This window comes from Orcinus orca, chromosome 1 (assembly GCF_937001465.1).
Source record: "Orcinus orca chromosome 1, mOrcOrc1.1, whole genome shotgun sequence".
Lineage (NCBI taxonomy): Eukaryota > Metazoa > Chordata > Mammalia > Artiodactyla > Delphinidae > Orcinus > Orcinus orca.
Genome location: NC_064559.1, coordinates 118,798,754 through 118,819,992, shown reverse-complemented (window position 1 = coordinate 118,819,992; position 21,239 = coordinate 118,798,754).

Sequence of the window (21,239 nt, the reverse complement as noted above, 5' to 3'; positions counted from 1 at the left end):
TGTGTTTCCATACAAATTGTGAAATTTTTTGTTCTAGTTCTGTGAAAAATGCCAGTGGTAGTTTGATGGGGATTGCATTGAATCTGTAGATTGCTTTGGGTAGTAGAGTCATTTTTACAATGTTGATTCTTCCAATCCAAGAACATGGTATATCGCTCCCTCTGTTTGTATCATCTTTAATTTCTTTCATCAGTGTCTTATAATTTTCCGCATTCAGGTCTTTTGTCTCCTTAGGTAGCTTTATTCCTAGATATTTTATTCTTTTTGTTGCAGTGGTAAATGTGAGTGTTTTCTTGATTTCACTTTCAGATTTTTCATCATTAGTGTATAGGAATGCAATAGATTTCTGTGTGTTAATTTTGTATCCTGCTACCTTGCCAAATTCATTGATTAGCTCTAATAGTTTTCTGGTAGCATCTTTAGGATTCTCTATGTATGGTATCATGTCATCTGCAAACAGTGACAGCTTTACTTCTTCTTTTCCAATTTGGATTCCTTTTATTTCCTTTTCTTCTCTGATTGCTGTGGCTAAAACTTCCAAAACTATGTTGAATAAGCGTGGTGATGGGCTTCCCTGGTGGCGCAGTGGTTGAGAGTCCACCTGCCGATGCAGGGGATATGGGTTCGTGCCCTGGTCTGGGAAGATCCCACATGCCGCAGAGTGGCTGGGCCCGTGAGCCATGGCCGCTAAGCCTGCGAGTCCACAGCCAGTGCTCCGTGATGGGAGAGGCCACAACAGTGAGAGGTCTGCATACTGAAAAAAAAAAAAAACAAACCAGTGGTGAGAGTGAGCAACCTTGTCTTGTTGCTGATCTTAGTGGAAATGCTTTCAGTTTTTCACCATTGAGGACGATGTTGGCTGTGGGTTTGTCATATATTGCCTTTATTATGTTGAGGAAAGTTCCCTCTCTGCCTACTTTCTGCAGGGCTTTTATCATAAATGGGTGTTGAATTTTGTCGAAAGCTTTCTCTGCATCTATTGAGATGTTCATATGGTTTTTCTCCTTCAGTTTGTTAATATGGTGTATCACGTTGATTGATTTGCGCACGCTAGTATTTTGTAGAAGATTTTTGCATCTATGTTCATCAGTGATATTGGCCTGTAGTTTTCTTTCTTTGTGACATCCTTGTCTGGTTTTGGTATCAGGGTGATGGTGGCCTTGTAGAATAAGTTTGGGAGTGTTCCTCCCTCTGCTATATTTTGGAAGAGTTTGGGAAGGATAGGTGTTAGCTCTTCTCTAAATGTTTGATAGAATTCGCCTGTGAAGCCATCTGGTCCTGGGCTTTTGTTTGTTGGAAGATTTTTAATCACAGTTTCAATTTCAGTGCTTGTGATTGGTCTGTTCATATTTTCTATTTCTTCCTGATTCAGTCTTGGCAGGTTGTGCATTTCTAAGAATTTGTCCATTTCTTCCAGGTTGTCCATTTTATTGGCATAGAGTTGTTTGTAGTAATCTCTCATGATCTTTTGTATTTCTGCAGTGTCAGTTGTTACTTCTCCTTTTTCATTTCTAATTCTATTGACTTGAGTCTTCTCCCTTTTTTTCTTGATGAGTCTGGCTAATGGTTTATCAATTTTGTTTATCTTCTCAAAGAACCAGCTTTTAGTTTTATTGATCTTTGCTACCATTTCCTTCATTTCTTTTTCATTTATTTCTGATCTGATTTTTATGATTTCTTTCCTTCTGCTAACTTTGGGAGTTTTTTCTTCTTCTTTCTCTAATTGCTTTAGGTGCAAGGTTAGGTTGTTTATTCGAGATGTTTCCTGTTTCTTAAGGTAGGATTGTATTGCTATAAACTTCCCTCTTAAAACTGTTTTTGCTGCATCCCATAGGTTTTCAGTCGTCGTGTCTCCATTTTCATTCGTTTCTAGGTATTTTTTGATTTTCTCTTTGATTTCTTCAGTGATCACTTCGTTATTAAGTAGTGTATTGTTTAGCCTCCACGTGTTTGTATTTTTTACAGATCTTTTCCTGTAATTGATATCTAGTCTCATAGCATTGTGGTCAGAAAAGATACTTGATACAATTTTAATTTTCTCAAATTTACCAATGCTTGATTTGTGACCCAAGATATGATCTATCCTGGAGAATGTTCCATGAGCACTTCAGAAAAATGTGTATTCTGTTGTTTTTGGATGGACTGTCCTATACATATCAATTAAGTCCATCTTGTTTAATGTGTCATTTAAAGCTTGTGTTTCCTTATTTATTTTCATTTTGGATGATCTGTCCATTGGTGAAAGTAGGGTGTTAAAGTCCCCTACTATGAATGTGTTACTGTTGAATTCCCCTTTTATGGCCGTTAGTATTTGCCTTATGTAGTGAGGTGCTCCTATGTTGGGTGCATAAATATTTATATTTTTCATATCTTCTTCTTTGATCGATCCCTTTAACATTATGTAGTGTTCTTCTTTGTCTCTTCTAATAGTCTTTATTTTAAAGTCTATTTTGTCTCATATGAGAATTGCTACTCCTGCTTTCTTTTGGTTTCCTTTTGCATGGAATATCTTTTTCCATCCCCTTATTTTCAGTCTGTATGTGTCTCTAGGTCTGAAGTGGGTCTCTTGTAGACAGTATATATATGGGTCTTGTTTTTGTATCCATTCAGCCAGTCTGTGTCTTTTGCTGGGAGTATTTAATCCATTTACATTTAAGGTAATTATCAATATGTATATTCCTATTCCCATTTTTGTAATTGTTTTGGGTTTGTTATCATAGGTCTTTTCCTTCTCTTGTGTTTCTTACCTAGAGAAGTTCCTTTAGCATTTGTTTTAAAGCTGGTTTGGTGGTGCTGAACTCTCTCAGCTTTTGCTTGTCTGTAAAGGTTTTAATTTCTCCATCAAATCTGAGTGAGATCCTTGCTGGGTAGAGTAATCTTGGTTGTAGGTTTTTCCCTTTCATCACTTTAAATATGTCCTGCCAGTCCCTTCTGGCTTTCAGAGTTTCTGCTGAAAGATCAGCTGTTATCCTTATGGGGATTCCCTTGTGTGTTTTTTGTTGTTTTTCCCTTGCTGCTTTTAATATGTTTTCTTTGTATTTAATTTTTGACAATTTGATTAATATGTGTCTTGGCGTGTTTCTCCTGGATTTATCCTGTATGGGACTCTCTGTGCTTCCTGGACTTGATTAACTATTTCCTTTCCCATATTAGGGAAGTTTTCAACTATAATCTCTTCAATTATTTTCTCAGTCCCTTTCTTTTTCTCTGCTTCTGGACCCCCTATAATTTGAATGTTGGTGCGTTTAATGTTGTCCCAGAGGTCTCTGAGACTGTCCTCAGTTCTTTTCATTCTTTTTTCTTTATTCTGCTCTGCAGTAATTATTTCCACTCTTTTATCTTCCAGGTCACTTATCCGTTCTTCTGCCTCAGTTATTCTGCTATTGATCTCATCTAGAGTATTTTTAATTTCATTTATTGTGTTGTTCATTGTTGTTTGTTTCATTTTTAGTTCTTCTATGTCTTTGTTAAATGTTTCTTGCATTTTGTCTATTCTCATTCCAAGATTTTGGATCATCTTTACTATCATTATTCTGAATTCTTTTTCAGGTAGACTGCCTATTTCCTCTTCATTTGTTAGGTCTGGTGGCTTTTTATCTTGCTCCTTCATCTGCTGTGTGTTTTTCTGTCTTCTCATTTTGCTTATCTTACTGTGTTTGGGGTCTCCTTTTTGCAGCCTGCAGATTTGTAGTTCCTGTTGTTTTTGGTGTCTGTCCCCAGTGGCTAAAGTTGGTTCAGTGGGTTGTGTAGGCTTCCTGGTAGAGGGGACTAGTGCCTGTGTTGTGGTGGATGAGGCTGGATCTTTTCTTTTTGGTGTGAAGGTCCACATCTGGTGGTATGTTTTGGGGTGTTTCTGGACTTATTATGATTTTAGGCAGCCTCTCTCCTAATGGGTGGGGTTGTGTTCCTGTCTTGCTAGTTGTTTGGCATAGGGTGTCCAGCACTGTAGCTTGCTGGTCGTTGATTGAAGCTGGGTGCTTGTGTTGAGATGGAGATCTCTGGGAGATTTTCACCATTTGGTATTATGTGGAGCTGGGAGGTCTCTTGTGGACCAGTGTCCTGAAGTTGGTTCTCCCACCCCAGAGGCACAGCACTGACTCCTGGCTGCAGCATCAAGAGCCTTTCATCCACATGGCTCAGAATAAAAGGGAGAAAAAGTAGAAAGAAAAGAAAGAAGGAAAGAAAGAAAGAAATAAAGAAAGAAAGAAGAAAGGAAGGAAGGAAGGAAGGAAGAGAGAGAAAGAAAGAAAGGGAATAAAATAAAATAAAGTTATTAAAATAAAAAATAATTATTAAGAAAAAAATATTTTTTTAAAGAAAAACAAAACAAACAAAAAATGGACGGATAGAACCCTAGGACAAATGGTGAAAGCAAAGCTATTCAGACAAAATCTCACACAGAAGCATACACATACACACGCACAAAAAGAGGAAAAGGGGAAAAAATCATAAATCTTGCTGTCAAAGTCCACCTCCTCAATTTGGGATGACTCGTTGTCTATTCAGGTATTCCACAGATGCAGGGTACATCATGTTGATTGTGGAGCTTTAATCCGCTCTTCTGAGGCTGCTGGGAGAGATTTCCCTTTCTCTTCTTTGTTCGCCCAGCTCCCAGGGTTCAGCTTTGGATTTGGCCCCGCCTCTGCGTGTAGGTCACCTAAGGGCGTCTGTTTTTCCGCTCAGACAGGACGGGGTTAAAGGAGCAGCTGCTTCGAGGGCTCTGGCTCACTCACACCGGGCGGAGGGAGGGGTTCGGATGCGGGGCAAGCCTGCGGTGGCCGAGGCCAGCGGGACGTTGCACCAGCCTGAGGCTCGCCTTGTGTTCTCCCAGGGATGTTGTCCCTGGATACCGGGACCCCTGGCAGTGGCAGACTGCACAGGCTGCCCGGAAGGGAGGTGTGGATAGTGACCTGTGCTCGCACACAGGCTTCTTGTTGGCGGCAGCAGCAGCCTTAGTGTCTCATGCGCGTCTCTGGGGTCCTCGCTGTTAGCTGCGGCTTGCGCCCGTCTCTGGAGCTCCTTTAAGCAGTGCTCTTAATCCCCTCTCCTCGTGCACCAGGAAACAAAGAGTCCAGAAAAAGTCTCTTGCCTCTTCGGCAGGTCCAGACTTTTCCCCGGACTCCCTCCCAGCTAGCCGTGGTGCACTAACTCCCTGCAGGTTGTGTTCACGCCGCCAACACTAGTCCTCTTCCTGCACTCCGACCGAAGGCCGAGACTCAGCTCCCAGCCCCGCCCGCCCTGGCGGGTGAGCAGACAAGCCTCTCCGGCTGGTGAGTGCCAGTCGGCACTGATCCTCTGTGCAGGAATCTCTCTGCTTTTCCCTCCGCACCCTTGTTGCTGTGCTCTCCTCCGCGGCTCCGAAGCTTTCCCTGTCCGCCACCCACAGTCTGCATCCGTGAAGGTGCTTCCTAGTGTGTGGAAACCTTTCCTCCTTCACAGCTCCCTCCCACTAGTGCAGGTCCCGTCCCTATCCTTTTGTCTCTGTTTATTCTTTTTTCTTTTGCCCTACCCAAGTATGTGGGGGAGTTTCTTGCCTTTTGGGAGGTCTGAGGTCTTCTGTCAGCGTTCAGTAGGTGTTCTGTAGGAGTTGCTCCACGTGTAGATGTATTTCTGGTGTATCTGTGGGGAGGAAGGTGATCTCCGCGTCTTACTCTTCCGCCATCTTCCCGATTCCTCAAGCTGTTTTAAATATAGTGAATATTTGCTAAGGAAGCAAAGGTTGTACCACCTGAAAACTGACTATGAAAGGAAAGAGATAAGGCATTAAATAATAAGTAAAGAGGCTTGATAGGGATTTATTTTCCCTTATAAAAATGAGAACTATTTGAGCATACATAGTATAAAGGAGCCAGTAAAGAATGGGAGGTTAAAACGTAAGAAAAAAAATTAATGGATCCAGATCCTTGAAGAGCTTTCAAAAGCAAGTAGATGAATTTACTTAGGATAAAAATGATTATTTCATCCTCTGTGATGGGAGAGAAGGTGGAAAAGATGGATGAAGTTAAAGATAACAAATGGTGGTGATGGGGCAAAAAAACAGCAAGTTAAGAGTTCTATCCTGGCAGAGTTAATTCTTACTTAGAATTAAATGGGAAGAATATATTCCTTTATTGTTGAGTTTCCTCCTAATGGTTGTGAATTCTTCAATTAGCTAGTATGAATAGTGTAGTATTCTTTCTAGCTGAAATGTACTTATATCTGTAGTTATAATGTATAACTTATATCTGTAGTTATAATAAAACTTAGCAAAATAATCTTCAACTGAGAGGTGTGTACAACTGGGCGTCTGCGTATAGAAGAGTTTAGAAAAGCACCTGATAGCAATTGAAGAAGAAATTGATTAGGATCTATAGGATTGCTGGGAACTTGAGGCTCAGCTGACTTTGTTTTGTTTTTTTAAATTTATTATTTATTGGATTTATTTGATTTTTGGCTGTGTTGGGTCTTCGTTGCTGCATGCGGGCTTTCCCTAGTTGCAGGGAGCAGGGGCTACTCTTTGTTGCAGTGCACGGACTTCTCACTGCAGTGGTTTCTCTTGTTGTGAAGCACGGGCTCTAGAGCGCAGGCTCAGTAGATGTGGTGCACGAGCTTAGTCCTCCAGCATGATGTGGGATCTTTCCAGACCAGGGATCGAACCCATGTCCCCCTACATTGGCAGGCGGATTCTTAACCACTGTGCCACCAGGGAAGTCCCGTGACTCAGCTGACTTTGGAGGCAAAGAGTAAATAATTGCTTCCATCATTCTGTTAGGTATTTTCTTCAACTCTAACCCATAGAACAAGGTAGACAAGAAAAAGGTGGTGGTTAGGTGGATCCACTAATGCTCCCGCAATTTACCAAAAGATTTCTCTACAACTGCTTTAACTCTGGTTGATTGCTCTATCTTCCTCACCTTTCTCCCCAGCTGGCCCCCACTTCAATCTACCAGCTCCCAGTCCCACCTGCCACTATATTTTACTTTGAAGTCCTCTACATCTCTCCTTTGTTGGGAGTATAGTGAGTAGGGAAGCAATATCTTAGGCTTCCTTGGAGTTCCTGCATTAGTGAGAGCATTTAGTTATGCTTAAGATTTGTTAAATGGGAAATAATTTTAAATTATTATGGAATGGTTACCACTAAGCTATTTGGAAACAAAATATTTTCTAAAATATTAGTGATAACCATGTGTGTCCGATCTCATTTTTAATTTGGGTTCTTCCACCAAAGAGCTGGATGACATTGGACAATTGACTTAACATCTGTGAGCCTCCACTTTCTCATCTGTAAAATGAACGTGTTGGCTTAAATACTTTAAAAAATTAGCAAATTTTTTCAATTACAAGTGAACAAAGGGACTAATGCTAATTGTTTAAAAGCCAAAATAGGTAGATGTTTATACAAAGAAGAGAGTCATATTTGTTTATTCCTGGATCTACTATTGCAATTTCATGGCACAGAGAATCAGAGTTGTAGCACTATTCTATAACTGGATGTTCTTCTAAAAATTGATTTTTAATGTAAGTTTTTGTAGCATTTGATGTTGTTGAAAAAGAAAACAGTTTCTAGGGGAAAATGTCAATTTTAAAACATGTGTACTGATAAAAAATATACATCAAAATCTGTATAATTTCCTATATCCTGTGAAATTGAAAATGACTACTCAAAAAGACAATTACACTCATGATAAATCTCTATTTCACATACATGAAAAAAATAAAATTTTAATATACCTCTCTAATATCTTAATTTTAATTCTTTTGTAGCTAAATTTAAATATGCTTTTTTACTTGATGTTGTAGCTAAAAATTATCTATGGAATTAGGTTGTTTTTCTCTGAGAAAGATTGACCCAGGATGATAGTGAAAGATAAGGAAATCTTGTCCATAGTAGAAAAAGATTAAAGAAAATCTAGTGAACTGCTTGAAGGAGTAAAACCTAAGCTATAGTGTAGATAAAGGTGGAGGTAGTTGAATTATTTGAAGTGGAACCTAAAGCCAGAGGTAGAAATTATGGATATATAACATAAAGAATTTTTTTTTTCTAGTCTGCACTGCACCACAATGAAGCATATCATTTCAGGAAGGAAGTCAGCTTTGGGGACTGGGATTTGCAGACAAGAATTGTGAGACCAGCTACCAGAGAGATTTTAAAAGGGATTCTTATGGTAGACAGGAAGTTGCAGTTTCCTTTATAGAACTCTGATTAATGATAAAGTTCATGACTAGAAAACTACATAAAACCTAGTGATCTCATAAGATTGTAATATAAACTTTCTCTCTTTTTTGTACCAGAAACTAACCAATTGTTTCATCCAATAAGTGTTTAATAATTATTTACTACGGAAAAGTGAATTTTTTATAAAGGTCATGTAGAGGATTGACATTAATATCTACTAAATCTTAACTCTTCACTACTTGCCAAGCACTGTTCTAATGCTATGGATTTACTAATTGAATCCTCACAACAACCATTTGAGGTATTACACTATCCTCTTTTTATAGCTGCAAAAACTGGGACCCAAAGATATTAAGAAGTCCACATAACTAATAAATGGAAAGGCCAGAATTTGAATACCAATGGAATGATCATGTATCATAACTTCATTCATTATAGATATGCCAGTCCTTTCATATAGTTTTTATTGGTCATCTTTTTTCTAATGATGTGTTTATTCTCACATGGTGAAAGTAAAACAGGGAGCAGGAAAAATTATCTCAGCATCTGGATCACTGTCTGCTAGCTCCTTTGACAAACTTCATTAATCTTTCAAAATCTTCCTCCTGGGTATAGGATTTTTTCAATTAACTAACATGAATACAGAGAAGTGTCTTGACTAAATGAAATTTATTTATACCTGCAGTGTTGCAAAGAAGTATGGCAAGATGATCTTTAACATCAATCAACTCTAATCCCACAAAATAAAATATCATATCTACTAAGAAAGACCTTTTACAAACAAAAGTTGTCACTTTCCTTTGTTTCTAACAAAAAAGACTGAACTGGTAATTACCTGTCTACTTCAAAAATCTATTTTAAAGAAATAATCAGAATTATGGACAAAGATTATGTAAAGTATATTATTTATAGTTGTAAAAATTCAAAATTATCTAAATGCCCCCATAGGAGGGTAAGGGTTAAATAAGGAATTGTGGATCTATAAATAGATTTTTCATCTATCCATTGAAAATCATGTTTTGAAAAACAGTCAATGTCATCAAAAATCATTATATAATATTGGGGGGAAAGGATCCCAATACATACAAAAAATGAATTAGGAGCCTACATTCCAAAATATCATCAATGATTATACCTTGATTGTGTGATGATAGGTGATTTTAATATTCTTTTTAATGTTTCTGTTTTCCAAATAATCTAAAAATATACATACTAAGACTTTTGTAATAAAAAATCTATATTATAATAGAATTTCACAGTTGCTTTTTGAATAATAGGATGATATTTATACCTCATATATTTTCTGGAAATAATGAGTATATGTATGGAGTATTTTATGCAAACATATTTTAACATGCTATTTTATTTAATTGTTAAAAGAAAACTATGGGTTTTCCACTTCCAGCCCAGATCAAATGACATATATTGGACTCACCCTCCTGCCTGAACCAAAAAACTGGGTAAAATACATGAAATACTGTTTTTTTAAGACACTAGATATCAGGCAATGAAGGATATTGATCCCTGAGGGATAGGACTCAAATGAGGTTATCCCTTAAATTTTCTCAGCTTAGTGCCTTGAGAGGTTTCCCAGCCATGACACAGGTTGGGTAGGAGGAACCCAGGTGAAAGACAATAATTTCCTGAGGTGAAAACATGGATTTGTGAGTCCAGAGCATACAAAACTTCACAGGACAGAGCACTTTAAAAATGCTACACAGGGCTTCCCTGGTGGCGCAGCGGTTGAGAGTCCACCTGCCGATGCAGGGGATGCGGGTTCGTGCCTCGGTCCGGGAGGATCCCACATGCTGCGGAGCGGCTGGGCCCGTGAGTCACGGCCGCTGAGCCTGCGCATCCGGAGCCTGTGCTCCGCAACGGGAGAAGCCACAACAGTGAGAGGCCCGCGTACCGCAAAAAAAAAAAAAAAAAAAAAAATGCTACACAGCCCTGAACTAAATGCTCCTCTATCTCCATACAACAAATCTTAAAAGCAAGACCAAAAGGATGAAACAGTTTCAACTAATTTTATTGCACTCCAGAACACAACTTAAGAATATTTACAGTGATACAAAAATGTTCAGCACACAATGAGGTAGCATCTACAATGTCTGGAATCAATTTTTTTTTAAAAAATAATAATGGCCTGCAAAGAGCCAGAGAAAAGAACTCATAATGAGGAGAAAAATTAATTAATCAAAACTGACCCAGAACTGATACAAATGTTAGAATTAACAAAGACATTAAAACAGTTATAATAACTGCATTCCACTTGTTCAAAATATTAAATAGGAAAATAGGAAATAATTAAAAGACTCAAAGTGAACTTATAGACATGAAAACTACAGTATTGATAAGAAAAATACACTGGATGAGATAATTGGCAGATTAGAAAGTAAAGACATAGCAACAAAACTATTCCTAATGAAACACACAGTGGAAAAATGAATTAAAAAGAGTGAGCACAGAGTCAGTAAGCTGTGGGAAAAATTCACATGACCTGATATACACATAATAGGAGTCTCCAAGCAAAAGACAGAAAGGGAGAGTTATAAAAAATTTCCCTCCAAAATGTCCAAAGTTTTCTAATTTTTTTGAAAATATCAATCCATAAATGCAGTCAATTCAGTGAAACTCAAGCACAAGAAATATGGAGAAAACTACACAATGCACAAAATCTGATAAAGAGAGGTTAAAGCAGTCAGAGAAAAATTACATACAGAAGAACAAAGAAAAAGATGGTAGCAGATTGCTCATCATAAACAATGCAAGACATGATTACATGAGTAGAGTTTATTATGTGAATATCTTGGAAATATAATTGAGAAAACAATGTGTTATGGGGTTTATAATATACACAAAAGTAAAATTTATGACAAAAATAGCACAAAGGTCAGGATGGGATGAGTGGAACTATTCAATTGTAAGTTTCTTATATTCTACGTAAGGTGGTCTAATATCACTTGAAGATAACCAGTGACAAGTTAAATATGTATATATAAACCTATAAATCCTAGTGCAAACACTAAAATAAAAAAGAATTATAGCTAATAAGCCAAAATAAATTAATACATAATGTTTACTTATTCAAAAAGAAGGAAAATTAGCAAAAAAAATAGAGGGAACAATAAAAAAAATCAAGATGAAAAATTTGAACTTGACTGAAACAATAATTACAGTAAAAATAAATGTTCTAAGTGCCTCAATTAAAAGGCAAAGATCCATGAAAATGATAAAAAATGTAGCAAGATTGATCAGGTACAAATAAGAAAAACTCATATTAACTATATCAGTATTGAGAGAAATCACATCCACAACAAATTCTACAGATATTAAACGAATAATAAGTGAATATCATGAACATTGTATCAATAAATTCAACAAATTAACTCAAGTGATTTAAACACCCCCCAATTAAAAGACAAAAATTGTTAAATTGGATTTTTTAAAGCAAAACCCAACACACATCTTATGTATAAGAAACTCAGTTGAATATAAATAAATTAAAAGTAAATTTAAAAATAGATACCTTGGTAAAACTACTCAAAAGAAAAATGAAATGGCTATATTAACATCAGAAAAAATATACTTCAGAACAAAGAAAGATATCAAAAAGCACACAAATATTTGGAAACTAATATACACTTTAAAATAGTCCATAGGTTAACAAAGAAATTAAAAGGGAAATTAGAAATTATTTTGAACTGAATGAAACATCAAAATCGTGGGATGCTGCTGAAGCACTATCTAGAGAGAAATTTATAGCACTAAACACCTATATCAGAAAAAAAGGGTTTTAACCAACTGCCTCAACCTCTACTTAAGAAATTGGAGAAACAGATAAAATAGATGAAAAGAAAGAAGATGAAATATAACAATGAACAGTGTGGAAAATAAATAAAATGGAACAAAATGACAAAGAAAAACCAATGAAACTAAAAGCTGGTTCTTTGAGAAGGTAGATAAAATTGATTAACTTATAGGTAAGCTGATCAGGATGAGGTGAGAGAGAGAGAGAACAAATTCTCAGTATCAGGAATAAAAGAGGTAACATTACCATAAATCTACAAGAATAACAAGAAAGTGTTACAAAAATCATTTGGCCAATATATTTACAACTTTGATAACATAGACAAATTTCTTGAAATAAACTACACAAACAGACTCAAGAAGAAATAGATAACAAGTAATTCTATATCTATTAAATAAACTGTATTTGTAGTGAAAAACTTTCCAAAAAGAAAACTCCAGACCCACAAGTCTTCACTGGTATATTCTACCAAATATTTAATGAGGAAATAATATCAATTCTATACAAACTCTTCCAGAAAATCAAAGAGGAGGCAAAACTTCTAGAGTCTATGAGACCAACTTTTCCCTGATAACAAAACCTGCCAAGGATATCACAAGAAAATGAAACTGCAAAAAATACCCCCCATGAACATAGATGCAAAAATTCTAAACACAATATTAGCAAATCAAATATAATAATAATATATAAAGGATAATACATCATAATGGGGACGTCCCTGGCGATCCAGTGGTTAAGATTTCACACTTCCAATGCAAAGGGCACGGGTTTGATCCCTGGTCAGGGAACTAAAATCCCACATGCAGCGTGGTGTGGCCAAGAAAATATAAAAATAAAAAATAAATAAACAGCTGTTTAAAAAATATACATCATAATGAAATAGTTGTCCCAGGAATGCAAGGTCGGTTTCACTTTCGAAAGCCAATCAATGTAATTCATCACATTAAACTATTTTTTTAATCCATATGATTATCTGTGGTAAGCCAATATGATGCTCCCCATGATCTGACCTCAAGAAATTCACCTCTGTGTGTAACCCCCTGACTTTGAGTGTGAGTAGGATCTGTGACTTGCTTCTGATGAATAGAAATATAGCAAAGGTGAAAGGGTGGATGTGATTATTACAGGTGATTACATCACATACGATTGTAATATCAGTATTGCTGAAAGACACTCTTCCCTGCAGGCTTCAAAGGAGCAAACTGTCATGTTGTGTGCTGCCATATGAAGAGGGCCATACAGAAAGCTGCTGAAAGTAGCTTCCATCCAACAGTCAGCAAGAAACTGAAGCCACCAGTCCTCCAACCTTCATGAAAATGAATGCTTCCAGCAAACATTTAAGTTTGGATCTGAATTTGAATACAGATCTTTCCTGAATCATGCTTCACATCAGACTGCAGCCCTGCCAATACCTTGACTGCAGTCTTGTGAGAGCCTGAAGCAGGACATTAAGCTTAGTAAGCACTATCTGTGCTCCTGATTCACCAAAATTGTGAGAAAATAGATATGTGTTGTTCTAAGTCACTAACTTTGTGGTAATATTGTTAGATAGCAATAGATAAATAAAGCATTATCTCAATAGATGCAGGCAAATCATTTGATGAAAACCCAACACCATTGCTGATGCTTAAAATCTCAGCAAATTAAGAATAGAAAGCAATTTCTTCAACCTGGTAAAGGGTATCAACACAACACCTACAAATAGCATCATTCTCAATGGTGAAACACTGAAAAACAAGACTGTCCACTCTCATCACTTCTATTTAAGATTTTATTGGAAGTTCTACCCACTGCAACAAGACAAGAAAAAGAAATAAATGGCATCCAGATAGAAAAGGAAGAAGTAAAACTGTCTTTATTAACAATCAACATGATCATCAATATACACACAATACCACTTACATTATCATTCATAAAATGAAATGCATTTCAGTATAAGTCTAATAAAATATGTACAAAATCTACATGAGGAAAACTGTAAAACTCTGATAAAATAAATCAAAGAGAGACAATCCCCATTTATGAATAGGAAGACTTAATATTGTCAAAATGTCAGTTCTTCCAGGCATAATCTATAAATCAATGCAATCCTAATCAGAATCTCAGCAAGTTATTTTGTGGCCATCAACAAACTGACTCCAAAGTTTACATGGAAAAGCAAAAGACCCATAATAACTACAATAGTATTGAAAGAGAAGAACAAAGTTGGAAGACTGACACTACCTGACTTCAAGATTTACTATAATGCTACAGGAATCAGGATAGGATGGTATTAGCAAAAGAATAGACAAAATAGGTCAATGGAACAGAAAAGAGAGCCCAGAAATAAACACATAGATCCACACAAGTATAGTCATAATATTAGTCAACTGTGACAAAGGAACAAAGGCAATAAAATGGAGTAAATATAACCTTTCAACAAATGGTACAGGAAGAACTGGACATCCATATGCATATATACATATATAGACATAGACTCTAAACACAGGCTTTAAACTCTTTGCAAAAATTAACTTAAAATGGATCTACACCTAAATGTAAAACACAAAGCTATAAAAATTCAAAAAGATAGTGTAGGAGAAAACCTAGATGGCCTGGGTATGGCAATGGCTTTTTAGATACACCAAAGGCAAGACTAATAAAAGAAGAAAATTAATAAGCTAAACTTTGTTAATATTAAAAGCCTCTGATATGAAAAATACAGTCTCAAGAAAATGACAAGACACTACAGACTGGAAGAAAATATTTGCTAAAGACATATCTGATAAAGGATTGTTGTCCAAAATATACAAAGAACTCTTAAAAGTCAACAATAAGATAAACCCAGGCACCTATGGTCACCTAATCTATGACAAAAGAGGCCAGAATATACAATGGAGCAAAAACAGCCTCTTCAATAAGTGATACTGGGAAAACTGGACAGCTACATATAGAAGAATGAAATTAGAACACTCCCTAACACCATACACAAATATAAACTCAAAATGGATTAAAGACCTAATTGTAAGGCCAGACACTCTAAGACTCTTAGAAGAAAACATAGGCAGAACACTCTTTGACATAAATCTCAGCAAGATCTTTTTCGACCCACCTCCTAGAGAAATGGAAATAAAACCAAAAATAAACAAATGGGACTTAATGAAACTTAAAAGCTTTTGCACAGCAATGGAAACTATAAACAAGATGAAAAGACAACCCTCAGAGTGGGAGAAAATATTTGCAAACAAAGCAACTGACAAAGGATTAATCTCCAAATTATACAAATAGCTCATGCAGCTCAATATCAAAAAAACAAGCAACCCAATCAAAAATTGGGTGGAGGACCTAAATAAACATTTCACCAAAAAAGACATACAGATGGCAAACAAACACATGGAAAGATGCTCAACATCACTAATTATTAAAGAAATGCAAATCAAAACTACAATGAGGTATCACCTCACACCAGTCAGAATGGCCATCACCACAAAATCTACAAACAATAAATGCTGGAGAGGGTTACAATGTCCCTCCTACACTCTTGTTGGAAATGTAAATTGATACAGCCACTATGGAGAACAGTATGGCAGTTCCTTAAAAAACTAAAAATAGGACTACCATGTGACAAAGCAATTCCACTACTGGGCCTATACCCAAAGAAAACCATAATTCAAAAAGACACATGCACCCCAATGTTCACTGCAGCACTATTTACAACAGCCAGGACATGGAAACAACCTAAATGTCCATCAACAGAGGGATGGATAAAGAAGATGTGGTACATATATACAATGAAATATTACTCAGCCATGAAAATGAATGAAATTGGGTCATTTGTAGAGACATGGATAGACCTAGAGTGTGTCATACAGAGTGAAGTAAGTCAGAAAGAGAAAAACAAATATCATATATTATAGCATATTTATGGAATCTGAAAAAGTTGGTATAGATGATCTTATTTACAAAGCAGAAATAGAGACAAGACGTAGAGAACAAATGTACGGATACCAAGGGGGAAAGAGGGGTGGGATGAATTGGGATATTGGGATTGACATATATATATTACTGATACTATGTATAAAATATATAACTAATGAGAACTTATTGTGTAGCACAGGGAACTCTACTCAATGCTCTGTGGTGACCTAAATGGGAAGGAAATCCAAAAAAGAGGGGATATATGTATATGTATAGCTGATTCACTTCACTATACAGTAGAAACTAATACAACATTGTAAAGCAACTATGCTCCAATAAAAATTTTTTAAAAAAAGAAGAAGAAAAGGAAAAAAACGAAATGGAGGCCCTGTCAATTTAAAATAAACTGCTTATGGACTTTTTTCACTTTTAAGATTTTAATTTTTAAGTAATCAAATGAGCCAACCTTTTATTTTATGGCTTCTATGTCTTGTGTTTTACTTATTAGCAACCCTATCTCAAGTATTTTCATATACTCATAAATCATATCTTATTTCATCTGCATATTATTATGTTTAAGAATACTCTGTAATGACCTATATGGGAATAGAATCTAAAAAAGAGTGGATATATGTATATGTATAACTGATTCACTTTGCTGTACAGCAGGAACTAACACAACATGGTAAATCAACAATACTCCAATAAAAGTTCATTAAAAAAATTAAAAAAGAAAACAAGCAACTCAATTTAAAAATGAGTGAAAGATCTGAACAGACACCTCACAAAGGAAGAAGACATATACATATGAAAATATGCTCAACATAATATGTTTAGGTAATTGCAAATTAAAACAATATAACCCACAGAATGGGAGTAAATATTTGCAAATGATGTGACCAACAAGAGATTAATCTCTAAAATTTACAAACAGCTCATGCAGCTCAATATCAAAAAAACAAACAACCCAATCAAAAAATGGGCAGAAGACTGAAATAGACATTTCTCCAAAGAAGACATACAGATGGCCAAGAGGCACATGAAAAGATGCTCAACTTTGCTAATTATTGGAGATATGCAAATCAAATCTACAATGAGATATCACCTCACACCAGTCAGAATGGCCATGATCAAAAAGTCTACAAACAATAAATGCTGGAGAAGGTATGGAGAGAAGGGAACGCTCTTGCACTGTTGGTGAGAATATAAATTGATGCAGCCACTATGGAGAACAATATGGAGGTTTCTTAAGAAACTAAAAATAGAGCTACCATATCCATTTATCCCACTTCTGGGCATATATCCAGAGAAAAACATAGTTCGAAAGGATATATGCACCTCAATGTTCATTGCAGCGCTATTTACAATAGCCAAGCCATGAAAGCAACCTAAATGTCCATTGACAGAGGAATGAATAAAGAAGATGTGGTACACATATACAATGGAATATTACTCAGCCATTAAAAAAATGGAATAATGCCATCTGCAGCAACATGGATGGACCTGGAGATTATCATACTAAGTGAAGTAAGTCAGACAGAGAAAGACAAATGTCATATGACAAAATTTACATGCAGAATCTAAAAAAAAATGATAAAAATGAACTTATTTGCAAAACAGAAACAGACTCACAGACTTACGGTTACCAGGGGGTAAGGCTGAGAGGGAGAGACAGATGAGGAGCTTGGGACTGACATGTACACACCGCTGTATTTAAAATAGATAACCAACAAAGACCTACTGTATCGCACAGGGAACTCTGCTCAATACTCTGTAATAACTTAAATGGGAAGAGAATTTGAAAAAGAATAGATACATGTATATGTATAACTGAATCACTTTGCTGTACAACTGAAACTAACACAATATTGTTAATCAACTCTAATCCAATATAAAATAAAAATTTTAATAAATAAATAAATTTTAAAATTATTAATTAAAAAAATAATGACACACCACTGTACACCTAATAGAATAGGTAAAATCAAAAACTCTGACAACATCATTGCCGTTGAGGATGTGGAGCAACAGGAACTCTCATTCATTGCTGGTGGGAGTGCAAAATGGTACAGCCTCTTTGGAAGACAGTTTGGCAGTTTCTTACAAAACTAAACATACAGTAGTCGCCACTTTCACAGGGGATATGTTCCAAGACGTCCAGTGAATGTCTGAAACTGTGGATAGTACTGAACCCTAAATATAACATGTTTTTTCCTATACATATGTATCTATGATAGTTTATAAATTAGGTACAGTATGAGATTGACAACAGCTAATAATAAGATAGAACGATAATAATATACTGCAATAAAAGTTATATGAATTTGGTCTCTCTCTCTCTCTTCCTCTCTCTGAAAATATCTTATTGTACAAAGTTAATGCCTTTTTCATCATAACTAAGCACTTACCATGGATTGTGGCCATAACTTTTGCAGCTTGAGGTGCAAAAGCAAAACTAGCATGAATTATTTTTCCTTCTTCACCATTTCATGAGTAGAAGATTTGTTCTTACCAGAGATCTTAGCAACCTCAGCATACAATTTTTTTTCATTCCCAAGAAAGAAGCTATATCATAAAGGCCATGAATATTATGGTTAGTACCAATAAGAAGCCATTGAGAGATCTTAAAAAGGAGAATGAAATACTGATATTTTTGCTTTAGAAATATCATTTTTGACTATGTCATGTGGAACAGATAGGGAGGGTAGGATTGGAGGCAAGGTGACAATGAGTTAAAAGGTTTTTCATAGTGGATATATGAAGAAAGTGACAGTATAATTGATGAGGAAAATTTTAACAATATGACAAGACTTAGTCACTGTGTGTGTGGGACAGGGTGTGAAGGAAACAATGTAGGCAAGGATGATAACAGGTTTCTAATTTGGGGAAATAAAGAGTGGCATTGTCTCTAAACTGAGATAGGGAACACAAAATGAAGAGCTGGTTTGGGAGAAAAGATCATTTGCAGCCTCACTGAATTTGAACTGTCTTCAACACACCTAAGTGGAGAGATATCCAGTAGTCAGTGGACATGTGAATTGGAAACTCAGGGATATATCTGACAATCATCAATACATACAATGTACTTAAAACCATAAAAATATATGAGAAAGCCCTGGAAGAATGTGTATGGTTAGAAGAAAAGCTGGTAAACAAACCTCAAGAATATATGACTAAGAACTAAGGAGGAGGAAACTCATTTTTAATCATCTGATTCCTAAAGTTTTGAACTTAAAAACTGCCACTATTTTGTTAAGCTACCAAAGACAGATATTATGTCTTATATGCTTATGTTTGATTATTATTTTTAATTTATTATAAAATATGTCAAAGACTGCATGATTATACTATTTTTTATCCATTTTCCAATGAAGTATATGTTTGCCATTACAAACCATGCCACTATGAACATTCTTGTACATGTCTCCTTGGGCACAAACACAAGACTTTTCTTAGGGTATATACGTAGAAGTTGGGAACATAAGCAAAAGTTTCCTTAGGGTATATATCTAGATATAGACTTTCTAGGTCAAAGGTGTATTGGTCAATGTTCAATTGTAGGAGACAGAAATAAACAAGTATTTTAAGGAGAGAAATACACAACATAGAATATTAAGTGCTTGCAAAATCAATGAAGGGGCTAAAGGAGTGAGCTTCAGACCTCCCAAAATGACTCAGAACAAAGCCACCAAATGAACCCACCAGAACTTCACCTTGGCTACAATCAGGAAGGTAGAAAGTCAGGAAGACATTACTGGAACTGTTGAGTTGAGGAATAAACCACTACCGTTGTGATCCCGGGATCAAGAAACCATAGCCTCTGAACTACAACTATCTGTCAACTCTGATGAAACTAGTGACCTGACATTCACTGTTACTGCAAGAAAAACAAAAACAAAAATGATGTCTGTATGACTGCCTGCTGACCAAAACAGAAGTTCAGGACTTGCCCCCATATCATTTCTATTCTCTGAGTATTTCCCAACTGTATTTAATTGACAGAACCTAATGTGCTTCTGGTGTTCTAACTTCATGAGAGTCTGAGAAACATTGATTTTAGCTCTCAAACTTTAACAGAACAGCACAGTAGACCAACATGGGAAGGAATGCTGGGGCACCTTCACTGTATCCACCGCATAGTATCTGTGCACCTTATACTTGGCCACACACTGTGAAATAGATCTCTGTCTTAGTTAACTCTGGATGCCATGACAAAATATAATAGATTCGGTAGTTTAAATGACAGAAATTTATTTTTTACAGTTCTGGAGGATGCGAATTCAAAGATCAGGGTGCTAGCCTATTTAGTTCCTGGAGTGAGAGCTCTCTTTCTGGCTTGCAGACAGCCCCCTTCTTGCTGTGACCTCATATAACAGAGCTGTTGTATCTCCTCCTCTTCTTTTACGGACTCTAATCTCATCATGGGACCGAGGGGATGGGGGAAGAGGGGGAATCCTCACCATCTCATGTAAATCTAATTACCTCCAAAAGGCCCTACTTCCAAATACCATCACATTGGGGATTAGAGCTAAAACATATGAATTTGGAGGAACACATTCAGTCCTTAACAATTTCCTGTGTGGTTTTATTAATATGTATTCTCACCACTAGTGTATGAGTGTGTCCACTGTTCAACATCCTCTCCTATGGTTAGTATTTTCAAAGGTTATTGTTTTTTTCATTTTTGTCAATGTAATAGGTGCAAAACTGTATCTCGTTCTGGTTTTAATTTGCAGTGTTTGATTACTAGTTAGGCTGAACATATTTTCACTTGTTTGTTGGACATTTTAATTTCCTTTTAAGTTTAGATATCTTGTCTTTTCTTTATATTGAGGTGTTACTATTTTCCATAATGATTTATGGGAGGTCTTTGTAAATTCTGCATCCTAATCCTCTCCTAGCTATATGCATTGAAATTATCTTCTAGTATATGGCTTATATTTTTACTTTTCTGTTGTTACGTATGGCATCTCTTTGTGATATACTTTTTTACATTTTAATTTTTATGTAGTCAAACAATTTTTTTCTCTTTATAATTTGTTCTTTTTGGGTTCAATTTATTATACTCCTCTCCTTAGAACTATTAAAAAATACTTTAATAGTTCTAAACATATAACCTTATAACTTCTTAAAGTTCTAGAGATTTAATTTGCACAGTAGGTTTTATTAATCTTCTGATATTAACTTGTGGGTATGGTGAGAGATAGGAATCTAATATATATTTTATTCCTTATGGGTCATCATTGTTTGCGCACCATTTTTTCCAACTAGATCAACTTTCCCTACTGTTGGAAATGCCACACCTGTCATATGTCAAGTTTCTGAGTCTGATTCTGAGATCTCTATTCTGTCAACTGGTCTATCCCAGTACTGCACAAA